The 12,990-nt window shown below is 49.5% G+C and overlaps 1 protein-coding gene across 3 annotated transcripts in view; it reads left to right on the top strand.

The window, feature by feature from the left end:
• Positions 1-6,748: 6,748 nt before the first annotated feature.
• FHDC1 (FH2 domain containing 1) overlaps positions 6,749-12,990 on the top strand; it is a 37,738-nt gene continuing 31,496 nt past the window's right edge. Inside the window, exon 1 of one of the 3 annotated variants that reach the window (XM_037058375.1) lies at positions 6,749-7,181. The gene's annotated coding sequence lies outside the window, so the exon portion shown is untranslated. Of the gene's footprint in view, positions 7,182-7,342; positions 7,429-8,691; positions 8,865-12,990 lie in introns of those variants that run through there. The other 2 variants (XM_037058374.1, XM_037058373.1) reach the window with 2 other exon arrangements.

Genomic DNA, 12,990 nt, shown 5'->3' with positions numbered 1-12,990 from the left:
CCTCTCCACACTGTGAAGCAGTGTATCAGAAGCCAAATCTTAGCTATTGTACAATGTTATTTTTCTTTTCTTTTTTTTAAGAGTAAATGGTATTTTTAAAAATATTTTTTATTTACTTATTTTTAGAGAGAGGGGAAGGGAAGGAGAAAGAGTGGGAAAGAAACATCAATGTGTGGTTGCCTCTCGTGTGTCCCCCACTAGGGACCTGGCCCGAAACCCAGGCATGTGCCCCGACTGGGAATCGAACTGATGACCCTTTGTTTCACAGGCCTGTGCTCAATCCACTGAGCTATACCAGCTAGGGCCAATGTTACTTTTCATAGGCTTTGAAACTTAACTTTCCCCCCTTGCCAGCAGGCTAACAAAATGTGTAATTCCTTTTACCTAGTAGCACCAGCCGTTTGGGCAAAGAGGCCAAATTTGTCCATAGCTTCTAGGTCATCTTGGGAAAGTTATTGATCAGAAGATTCAGCAGTTTAATAAGTGACCTTAGTTTCCCCTGGAGGTCAACCTGGGTGCTCCCATTTTTGAGACGAGAAAGAAATGAACGACCTGCTCCAATGCGTGGGCACCCAAAGACCTGGGTGCAGGAGTACGTCAAGGTCGCCCGGGGGAGCCTTAGAACCTGCCCAAATGGCTTGGTGGAATTTGAAAACAATTCCTGTAGCGTCCTTTATTGCAGTTTTGATTATTGCAGTCTGATGAAATCAGCTTATTGTGACAGGGAAGACACACAATGCCCCCAAAAAAGTCTTTATCTTTGCCTAAAGTAGAATAACTGTGACTTTTGTTAAAAGCCTGTGTGTGAATAAACATGGGGGGTTGTGTGAGTCATTACCTCCATGACTCCCCCTTTGTCCCCTATGACACTGCTCCTGCCCTAGCCCGCACAATTAGCCCCTCTGGTTTCCTTATGGTGCCTCTACCCAGCCTGTCACACAGGACAAAGGTCTTGGAACCACCAGGTGGCTTCTGTAGACCCTGTATCGGAGCACACGGGTCACAGGGGCCCCCGTCTTTATGAGGCCCTCGTGCAGGGTTCCCTCCTCTGCTCTCCCTCCCGCAGATGAGGTTTAACCCTCCAACTGTGCCCAGCAGGCAAGTCGGCGCCCTGGGCAAGTAGCCTCCTTCCTGAGACACTGTAAAGAGGGCGCGCGCTTGTAAGGGGAGAACGCAGAGCTGGAGAGCATGTTCAAACTTTGATAGTCGGGGGTGAGGGAGGAATGAAAATGTACGAACGTCTAGCATTTCCCCTGCTTCCCCTTGTTTATGCTCCTCTTAAACTACAAATATGATGTGACTTTGTGACCCCAGACTTGGGAGAATAAGAATCCACATTGAGCCCTGGCTGGTGTGGCTCAGTGGTTCAGTGCTGGCTTGAGAACCAAAAGGTCGCTGGTTCAATTCCCAGTTTGGGCACATGCCTGGATTGCGGGCCAGGTCCCCAGTGTGGGGCACATGAGAGGCAACCACACATTGATGTTTCTCACCCTCTCTTTCTCCCTCTCTCCCCCTCTCTAAAAATAAATAAAAATAAAATCTTAAAAAAAGAATCCACAGTGAAAGGGTATTCAACCCTGGGAAGAGAAATTGCTTCCTGTGTGTGTGTGTGTGTGTGTGTGTGTGTGTGCAGCTGTTTGTAGCATAAAACTAATTCCATTGCACACGAAAAAGAATACTGAGTGAATTAAAGTCCTGTGTTCAATTGTGTGTTTCCCTGCACCCCCTCCTTCCCTGAGTAAAACAGATGCCTGGGGCAGCACTGCCCGTCACTCACCTCACAGGACACAATTCAACACTTAGAACTTCCAAAATTTGTTTACCTGCGCCTCCAACAAAGGGGCCTGGGGAACGTGATAGGGAGCAAGCTTACTTAGAAAACCAGGAACATTTTAAGACAAAAGTAAAGTCATTTGCACTTTTCTCTGGCCTAGTCCCAGGAAATCACAACCAATAGAAAAACACTTTGTGCAGATAAATTTTTAAACTCTTTTAGGACCTAATATGCAATTTAACATCAAAAGTTGATCATAGACACAAAAACATTCGATAAAAGGAACTTAGATATGCAAAGGGAAAGTTTTTTGTCCATTTTAAACCACGAATGGCTGAATGGCCAACACCGCCTCCCGGAGGTAAGTGCTGGAGGCTCTTTTCCCCTGAGGGTCCTGTCAGTTGGAAGTGACAGTGAGGAGGAGCCCTGGGTTCACCTGCAGCCTCCGGTCTTTCAGCTTCAGCCTGGCCAGGCCAACAGAGGGTGTCGCTGACTGTGCGCTGCGTTTTTTAGATCCGATGCTCTTCGTGGTCAAGGCCAGGCGCAATTTGCATAATGCTATTTCCACCAAAAGGCTTACCCTCTTCACTTTTTCCAAAAGTGGTCCGTTTTAATTATTTCTGTAAGCCTATAAGGAATGGGCTCAAGAAATCTTTAAGATGCTGATGTTTATGAGCTCGTTTTATTGTTTGCTATCATACCCAAATATTCACCCTATTAGTGCAAAAGGACTGTTCCTAACTGGGCCACTGAACGAAGTACAAACTTGATTCCCAAGGAAAGCAGAGGGCTGTCCAAACTGCTGAGTCACCAACATGTCCTTTCACCTGTGTCTGCGCGCCCTCCGAAGCCTGGCACGGGACGGACACATAGTATTTCCCCGGAAACGCACACGCACACTGAGCCATACCGCAGACCAATGCTGTTGACTCCCTGGGTTTCTGTTTGCACACTGCCTGCACTGCGGGTGTTGCGACTTCACATTACTGTTTGCTCTTCTAACTGAGAAGGGTAAACGATTCAAAAACAGTTAAAACCAGTAGCAAAAGAAAGTGACACCTGATATACTCTTTAACTTAATTCCTTTTATTGAGACTCACACTTTTTTGATGACGGGTAGTAGAAAGAAGTGGTACACTTTTAGGTTGTATTTTAAAGCAGTTTTCCTCCTAAAAACTTGAGTAACAGACAGACGGTACATTTACATTTAACGCCAATCGGTTTCCCAGGCACTATACTAATTGCAAATTGAAGAAAGGCCTGGCTGGCCAGGGTTTCTCCGTGACGAGTCAGCAGTCTATAAGCACTGTGGGTCTGAACTGCGCGGCTTCACTTACATGCAGATTTCCCCCCCAGTAAGTACTATAAATGTATTTTCTCTTCTTTATGATTTCTGTAATATTTTCTTTCTCTAGCTTACTTTGCTATAAAAATACAGTATATAATATGTATACAAGATACACGCTCATTGACTGTTTTATCAGTGTGGCTTTCGGCCAGCAGGAGACTATTAGTCAAGTTTTGAGGGAGTCAAAAGTTATATGTGGATTTTCACCTGTGTGGGGGATTGGCGCCCCTCACCCCTGTGTTGTTCAGAGACCAGCTGTGTTTCTCTTTCCTTGGTCTCCTCTTCCATCCCTGCCTTCAACACACATACACCCCTTAGAAGGGAGAAAGTGGGTAATTTGCTCTATGGAAAGGTAGACAGGCAGGGACAGGGTCATCAGGTGTCTATGTACCTCACTCCTGCACTTCGGGTAAGGGTTGTCTGTAATCCCCCCCTGCCCTCACACAAATCAGGAGCTGTTACAGGCAAAGTACCTGTACTTACTTCTGGCAAGGGACCTGCCGTTGATGTTGCAGGGACAGTAGCATGACGTGTGACAGCATTTCCTGTGTGGAACTTTCAGAAACCACTACATAGCACCCAGGAAGAGTGTCTCCTCCTAATGACCAGAGCCTAGTCTTATTATAATTTTTTTTTACCATATTTAAAGGCAACCTGCTGTTTAAATGTCTTAGCCTGCATAAATAAGACATCATTTTGTTGGTTCAAAGTTGTTTAGAAAATTATAGTAATACAGTGTCTGCATTTTGCCCATGAGATATTGGATGCAAATTTGCATTCATAGTGATGGCAATGATTCTACTTATTTTGTTTATTCTACAGCTTCCACCCTTTGACCGAAACAAGGTCTAGCAAGTTCTCTTAGAAATGATTATTGCTGGAAGGGTTGGCGAGTCAAATCTGTTTAGCTATAAAGTTGGTAGTTTGTTTCTTCTGTGGTTTCCAATTTTAAGAGCCAAGACACAGCCTATAATCTAAATCTGAACAACTGGTCTCATCAAGTAAATTTTAAGAAGAATAAGGATTAAGTAAATCTCAATCCATATGAGTGGGGTGTCAAAAATCAGTTTGATGCTACACTCCTACTCCGGAGGGATCGTACCAGTGTGTCCACTGTGGATCCAAGAGGGCCACCAGAGCCAGCTCATATCCTAGACTTGTTCCTTAAGCAAATAAGCCTATTTTAGAACTGTAAGCCTGTTACCCTTTAGAGTGGATCCTGAAATTTGATTCATCTTTGTTTGAGTCTCTGCTCAGTGGTTCCTGATGACAAAATACTTGATGCAGGCAACTGAAAGCTCCTCGAGGCTGAAGAGGTGAAGCCCGAAGGAAGAAAATGAATTGGGCAAAGGAAAGGGAACGACGGTCTGGAAAAGACAGCTGGGAGAGGGAAAGGCAAGCTGCAAGTAGTGAATTCTTCTGCAGGCTTGGGGCTGGCACCTGCGGGGCCTGTTGCCTGGGCCACACGCAGCTGCTAACACAGTCCCTAAGAGGTTTGGCTGGTTTGCAAAAGTGTAAACCAGCCACACTGACCGCGGCTCAAGAGCCCCACAGTAGCAGCAGCAGCCACCTCCAAGCCACAGATTCCAGGGGCCGGGCTGAATTTGGGCACATGTGGCCTCAGACGTCTGTCTAGCCTTCCTCCCAGACAGAGCTAGCACGTTGCTGCAAACGGCTGATCTGAACTCCCAAGCACAAACTTGGGTGAATTGAGGGTGTGGTTAACAATCATCATACTAAGAGATAAAGAATAAATTGTCCTCGAGATTTGCAGCCTTAGATCAATTCATTGAGACACTAAGTCTATTTGAGAGGCGTGTTCTGCTCTACTCCAGCACTTCTTGGCCACCGAATAGGCACGACGTAGAAGATAAGGGGCAAAATATACACGACCTGCTGGTTGGGTGGGATGGGATGCTCCAGACTGTGGGAGATGCAGGGAGGGAGCTGCCTGAGAGACTGAGGAATGCCACTTTGTCCTGTGGGCACATGGATGAACCTACAGAAGGTTTTGAACAGGTAAGTAATGGGATGAAATCACATTTTTAAAGTTACTGAACCGACGACAACAGAATCAGAACGGAAGAAGAAAGGATGTTGAAGAGGTGAATGCAGGAGCTCAGTTTAGCTGCTCTAAGCTAGGATACAGAATGTAGGGTGTCTAGGCCTGTTGTGATGCCCTGACTCATGGCCAATAGCACGTAAATATCAGTTTCCCTTTCTTTTAATCGGGGCTAGTGTGGTGGTAGTGAATATAAAGCGCAGATGTGAGAGATAGTACTTGATCGAGGAAGGGCTCAACTTTAGCAAATACTTGGATACAAGGCATTTACAAGAGAGGACCAGAGGAAGGCTGGGTTTTCAAATTTTAAAAATCAGGTCTACGTAAGGGGTGCAGACAGGAAGAGTACTCATTTTGAGAGAAAAGACGAGTTGATTTTCGACACAGCCTTTGGATTTGAGATATTACAGGGACAATAGATTCAAGAGTCCCTGGCATAGTGGACTTGTCTCAGAGCTCAAATTTTCATGCTCCTGATTTTCCCTGGACACATACCTGCTGTTGTATTTGCAAGGTTTTTTAAAAAATTGTTTTTCTTTAAAAATCTCCCTCAAGAGGTTTACAAGCTTCAGGCCCCCCCAAACCTGGACCTGTTCAGGTTGAAGTCAGAAGGCACTCCCATAGGATAATGGGAGATGAAGAGTTGAAAGACTCCAGTGACTGTCCCCCTAGGACAAGATGGGTCAGCAGAGGAGGCCAGAGAGGCAGAGAGGAGGCCTGCAGACCAGGATGCTGCAGGGAGATCAAAGGAATGTGGGCTGAGGACGGGTCACTGGACTTGACCTCTCAAAAAAGTGACCGATTTTAGAGCACATATTCAGTATTCGGGGGAAGGGTTGAGTCCAGGTTGGAGGGGGACTTAAGGAGTGGGCAGTGTGCAGTGGACATAGATGCCTCATCTAGGAGGCTGACATGATGGAAAAGGAGAGGATGTCATTCCACTCCTTATGTTTGATATTCTGTCTCTTAACTGTTGCCCCCACAGTCACACTGACCACTTTCTGGGACTGCTATTAACTCCCTGAGCGTGGCGCTTTCTCTTCTATTACATTTCCCACCACTGGAGATTTTCTGAGGTCTGAGGAGGATGGATTTCTCTTCATGGTTAGTGTAAGCCTAGTTAACCGCTAGGAAATGGGCTATCGGTTGGGATGGATTTTGTTGTGGAGATTTGTTTTTTCTGTTTTTTACTCCACTAGCTTCTCTTTTTCTACCCACACAGAGGTCGGAATTCTGCCCTGGAAGTCCAGGGGCTGAGGATTAGGGTGGAGAGGGTGAAGTCACCAGGCTGGAGTAAAAGCCCCAGTCTGTTATCTGGGCTCTGGAGTCAAAGGTAGCAATGACTTCATCCCTGGGGAGGGCGTCTCCCCGCCCTGCAGCTGATTTCCGACCAGCTGGTTTGCCAGAGAGAGGTTTCCTTGGACTACTCCTTTCCCACTGGTTGGCGTCAGGAGTCACTTTGGAAAAAGATGCGATTAATCTGTTCTCCCCCTTCCTCCTGTGAAGAGCCTTTCCCAGACGTCGTCTGTTCGCGCGATCAGACTTGAATATAACCAAAAGGTTCCTGTTACAGTCGCCATTGAGAATAAAAGAAGCTCCGCCCGGCTGGGATTAGGCTACGTGGGCTGGGACAGTTCACCCAAGTGCTGCCTGGCGCTTCGGGGAGAAACAAGCCGGAGGCAGAGTATGGTCCGGCGCACTTTTGGGTGTGCGCGTGGAGTGTGTGCGTGCAGGGGTGTGCGCGCGCGTGTACACAGGGGAGAGTGCCTCGGAGGCCACCGCAGAGGCTCTTTTGTGGGAAAGCTCCAGCTGGTTCAGAAGCCAGCTTGGAGTTTCCCCTCTGCTGGTTCCACGAGGACACCTGGCTCTTCGGCAACTGTCCGTACATCTCTGTCCCCCACCGCCCCCACTTCCTTGGGTGGCCGACCACCGGGCCCTACGCGGAGCAGCGTGCTGGGCGTCTACTTCCAGGCCCCCAGGGCCCCGCGCAGGTGGAGGTGAGCGCAGCTACGCGCCCGCGCGGACGTCTGCGTTTGGAGGGTGGGAGGGGGATGGGGCCAAGCAGGAAGGGGCGTGCTGGCCTGGCGGGCTGGCAGCTCGCAGCATTGTTACCTGAGGCAGCGCGGAGCCCCGCCCCGCGCCGTCCTGCTCCCTCGCAGTCCTGGGCAGCCCAGGCTGAAGTGACAGGGGAAGAGGCCGCAGCGCCGGGAACTCGGAGCGGCGCGCGGGGAGCGCGGAGAGCGGGTGAGTGTCAGCCGCGCGGCCAAGGCAGAGGCGATTGCTGCTCCGGAGCCACAGGGACCCGGTGGGTCCGGAGGGCCGAGGGCGGAGATCACCCAGGACCCCGGGCTGGGGTGCTGAGTCTCGGCTGCCTCTGAGCCTCAGACGGAAGGCTCCGGACATTAGAGCTCCCTACACACCCAGCCAGGCGACTTTGGCTACCGCACTTCCCGGGCCGCTGAGTACAGCGATCGGTCCCATGAGGCTAAAAAGCGCGTCTCTGGACTCGAGTCCCGAGAAATACCTAGGTCGCGGGCCGCCTCCGGGTTGGACCTGGGAGGGCAGATTTTCCTTGAGTTGCTAAGTCTTTTGGATAAACTGCGCCCCCACTGGATTCCCACCTGCTCAAGAGAGCGCAATTGGGGGGCGCCGCGCCGGGTCCCTGGACTTGCCCCGCTGACAGTGGGTGCGGGGTTGGCGAAGACCGAGAACTTGACGGCTCTCGCTCTTGCACACTCGCTCTGGCCGTGCCAAGTTCAGGTTAGAAGGTGCGCCCTGCACTTGTAGAAGTTTGGCGGGGGGAAAGCGGGTGGGCTGGCGGGTCACCTCCAGCCGCTGCCGTGCCCCAGCCTGAGGACAGCGGGCTCCGGGGTTAATTCTCCGACCAAACACCAGGAGTCTCCCTCTACGGTTTTTCTAGCTGGTTGTTCCCGCTGCCTTTAGCTGAGCCGCAGTGCGGCGTTGAGGCTTTCTTCCTTGCAACCGGGACCCCAACCTCGGAGGTGAGGGGTATCGCCTCCGAGGTGTAAGGAGAGGACAAAGCCTATGTCTAGGAACATAATGACCTCCCCTTTAGATTCAAGCACAGACACCCTCCCCAGTTAGCCCCTTCCTCCCGGTTCTGGGAGCTTTTATGCGGTTGGGGGGGATGGGCAGGGGAAGGTGGCGGAGAGGACACTGAAGCCCAGGCACTCGGGGTGAAAGGGCGGGGTCTGGCGACCCCCGGTCCCTCCTCGACCCTCCAGTAGTACAGGCACCCGGAGGGGCTAAGTGGTGCGCTGGCTGCTCCAGTTGTTTCTGCCGGAGGTGAGGCGCATGCACTCGGCAGGCAGAGGATCAAGCCCTTCCTGGGCACCCGCCCTGTAGTCCGCGCTGGTCCCCACACAGCAGGCGGCGGCCCCTCCCCGGCGCGCGCCCTCCTGGGGCCGCCGCAGACGCTGCGCGGCGCGTGTGGGCGTCTGCCTGCGCCTCTCACCGGCCACCCCGCCCTCCTGCCGCGGGTCCAGATAAGGACACCGCCGAGGGCTCGCGTGCTGTCCGCGGGGACCTCCCACTCGCTTCGGTCCTGCTGCCGCCGGGGCTTTTTGGGGATTCCGGCGGACGCTGCTGTTTGAACGCCGCGGGCCAGGGGCTCGCCGCGCTATCGGAGGCTTTTGTGCGGCCGAGCGGGTGGCTCTTCGGTGAGTGGTCCGGGCGGGGTTGGGGGTCGTGGTGGACTGCTGGCCAACGCAGAGACTTAGGGAACTGCTACATGTCCAGACTTGAAAGAAATCTCGGCTCCGAAGTCCTCCACGTCGAATTTCTTCGGGAACTGTTCGGCGATCTGTGATCCCCCCTACTGACCCACAGTTGTCTGCCTGGAATGAGTGGCCTGCCTGCGCTTCCTTCCTTCTCTCTAGAGCATCCTTTGGTGCCGATTGTGTGTGTGAATGTGTGTGTGTGTGTCCTTGGTTTTGGGACACTGAGAGAAACTGAAAATGCACATTCAAAAACAGACCTTCTTTCTCAGCTCGCAGGGTGTTGCGCTCCCGGGCATCTGTGAAATGTTTATGTTCTGCTGCAGATTAAACACGCTGGCTGGAAACAGTCTTTGTTGCCAGCTCTGGTTCGACTGTATGGTTGACACTCTGTGTTTAATAAAGGAATTGAAAGATAGACGTTGGGGAGGAGCCTTTTCCCAGTGAATTAGTGGAGCGATAGCAAAAATTCCATATTTTAGAATTACCTGTACTCTCCTCAGCCTTTCCTTTCCCTCAAATAAAATAGGGCTGCAAGTTCCTCTGCCCCTTCTCTCCAAATCTGACATGTGCTGCCTCCGTTTGTCATCAGAAGGGTGTGGGGCAGCCTGTCCTGCCCCCACCTCATCTGTGACACATGTCAGGAATCAGGTAGAAGGGTTTTCTAGTGTGGCCTTTCCTTGGCCTTTGCTTTTGATGATTTTTGACCTAGGGGCAAGCAACCAGCTAGCAGCAAGGACCCACTAAACTGTCCTTCAGGAAAACTCTGAGCTCTCAGCTGACTTTCAGGAACATGTTTTCCTCCTGAATACTTGGAAATAAAGCACACACACTCTCTTTCTTCCCTCCCACCCTCTCTGTTCAAGAGAAGGGCACTTTGGCTATGTTTCTGACACCAAGAGCAAAGTAATGCGGTTGTCTAGGCAGGAGAGTTTAGGAAGGGGGCAGAGGGCTCCTTTGGAGACCCCAGGAACATTCTTATTTTAAGACCTTTTGCTTGCTGATGGGCCAGAGGCCAAGAACATGGTCCTACTGTCCCCTTATTAAAAATTCACAGTTAGAAGGTGCTCAGCTGAGCTCCAGCTTCCCCAGGAGTGTCCGTCAGTCAGACACACCTGGGCTGGGTCATGATTAGCACTCAGGGGACCTAAAGTTCTCATCTTCAGAGCCTTACCATGACCGAGTTCCATTTTACTCAGAGAGGGGCATTTGTCAGCCTGAGCAGCCACCCTTGCTGCCGCCAAGGCCCCCAGCCCGGAGGTGAGATGTTAAATACAAGCCTGTCTCTGTCCGTCTGCCCAGGGGAGATTGATGGATGCTTGACATTTTCCAGACAGAGCTGAGGCTAGTTCTGTTGTCCCTGCTGGCAGTCGCCGGCCACGAGAAACAGCCAGTGTCTTTAGATCACCTGTGTTCTCCTCTCATACGTGGGGCGTACATGTTTGCGTCTCCACCGGAGATAGTACCGAAGTAAATTAAATGTTCTTTGTGTGGCCTCTGTTTTCATGCCTGCGGAGACCGTGGAAAGGGTTAGAATGTCCATCCGCACTCTTTTTCCTACCTCTGTCTGATGTGAGAAATCCTGGCCAAGGAGGAAGCCCCGTTGAAGCCCTGTGGAGGCCAGAGATAAAAGAATTACGATCTCAGCTAATCACCACTGGACAACTCACTCATTGGAAACTGCCGGGGGCCTAGGAGTCTTGTATGTTACCCTGGTATGAAAATCAGCCAGACAACATACCAGAAATGATGTGGTACATTTTCTTTTGTTCCTTTAACTTTTTCAAACAACATTTTTGTAATCCTCACCAAAGGATATGTTTATTGACTTTGTTATTTATTTTTTAGAGAGAAAGTGGGGGGGCAGGGGGAAAGAAGGAAACATGGATGTGAGAAACATCAGTCAATTGCCTCCCATACGTGCCCCAACCTGGGAGTGAGCCCAAGGCCTAGGTATGTGCCCTGACCAGGAATCAAACCTGCAGTCCTTTGGTGTATAGGACCATGCTCCAACCAACTGAGCTACTTGGCCAGGGCTCAAATAATATTTTTTCTCAAGCTGGGGTGGGGTGAGAGGTAGAATCATGCCGGTGCACAGCTAATGCGTGTTACTTATTACTTCGACAAGCTTTTATTTGCTACTTACCCTGTGTAATGTGTAATTCTGAAAAGAAACTTGCATCTGTTCGAGGTTCGGTGTTGGAAGGCAGCGCTGCTACCTGCGTGGCTTGGGGGTGTGCGGTCTTTCCCACTCTTTATTAGGGTCTCTGCATTTGCTGGGAGAGGTTTAATGGCACATCTGTGCCTGTATTTACTCAGCACGGAGTGAGTTATTGCTTTCTAGGATGGAGACTTTTTTTTTTAGCTTATCACCATTCTTAACAGGGATAATCTATACACAAGACAACTTATTTGAAATTGAAGGATTAGCAACTCTTCTCTACATAATTAGTAAATTAGAGGACCAGAACTCCTGTGTACAAGAGATATTTCATGTACAGAAGTATTTTAGAATATGTAAGGATAAACTGCCAAGATTACCTGTGCTGTCTTGAAAAAAGAAGAGTTCAAATGTGACTATAAACTGTAATTGACAATGAGTCATTTGCCTTAGCGGTGCCAACTGTGAAAACAGCCTAGTCGTCCCCCTAATAATAATTATGAAAACTCCTTTTAAAAGCCAGGTAAGCTACAAGCTGGCTTGGACAAATATTTTCCGGTTTACCTTTAAAAATATTATCCAGTGGTGATGGCTACACCGCACTGTGTGTGAATGTATTTAATGTTGCTGATGTAACTGAAACATGATAAAAATGGTTAAAAAAATGTTTTTCAGTTAATAATTGGAAATGCGATTTTCTTACCATATATAATCTTCAGGACTTAAATATCCAAACATTTAATAAAAACATCTCTTCTTGATAGAGATAACTCAATATATAATCACTGAGTATTAAAAAAGGACAAGTCTCCAAAACCTAGTAGCTTAGAGAGCAGGGAGTAGAACTATTAAAGGTTTCTAGCTCTCTGAGCACTTTATCTATAAACCCAACACATATTCTGAAGCAAATGTAATGCCTGAGAGGAGAAAAAGAAATCGTATGTACCTATGACACCAGTTGTTAATAATAGCTAATTATCCAGGTAAGCCTGTACGTGTATTAGTTCATATATTCTTCTACAAGCCCGTGAAACGGAATGCCCTTCCGTGATAGAAGAGGGGGTTGAAACGTAGGGTTAATAACCTGCCTCACCTCAGGTTGCACATCCGAGGCAAAGCAGTCTGTTTCTGGAATCTCCACTCTCATTTCCAGGGCATTCTGGCCTTTTGTGTGTGGTTCTGTGTAAATCATTTCATAATATTTGAGTTGGTGAGAGCAGACGGTTTACTCCTGTGTAACCCAGTCTTGTCCGGCCACCGTGACTCTGTGTGTGTGTGTGTGTGTGTGTGAGTGAGCGAGCTCTGGCAGCAATGCTGTAAAAGGACAACCACATTCCACAGTCCCATCTAAAAAGCCCTTCCGTGTGACCCTTCACGACCTGGAGGAAACAGCCCCCCTTTCTCTTCACCCACGTGTTCCGGTGCTCACTCCGCGGCCTGCCCCGCGGCCTGCCCCGGGTCCCTTCTTCCACATTCCCACTTACCTGGGCTCACACCTGAAGAAATGGAGTTGTTTTAACCCTTCTCCCCACATCAGGTCCATGCCCACCCAACACCAGAAACAAACATTTAAAGGTCAGGAAAAATGCAGGCCACTGAAGTCCATCAGTGACTGTGCGTGTGGATCGGGGGGGAACGTGTGGCAGGTTCTACTAGTGTCACGGAAGAGGCAGATGGCTTCCCGAGAGCGGCTTAACTAGCATCCAGGGTGATAGCATCGAAGCGATGGTAGAGGTCAGGTAATGTATCCCAACCTCCTAATTTTACAAACGAGAAACTGAAGTCTAGTGAGGCGAAGAGACTGGTCTGAAACGGTAAGCGGTAAAGCTTGATTTAGAGTTGGAACCTTTAATCTTCGCGTCTAGTGTTCTTTCTTCTGTTTTCGGGGAAGCCGTGTCACGAAGTAGA

Source organism: Sturnira hondurensis, unplaced genomic scaffold (genome assembly GCF_014824575.4).
Source record: "Sturnira hondurensis isolate 20B ecotype Veracruz unplaced genomic scaffold, ASM1482457v3 Scaffold0010128, whole genome shotgun sequence".
NCBI lineage: Eukaryota > Metazoa > Chordata > Mammalia > Chiroptera > Phyllostomidae > Sturnira > Sturnira hondurensis.
This window is presented reverse-complemented; position numbering and strand designations above follow the sequence as displayed.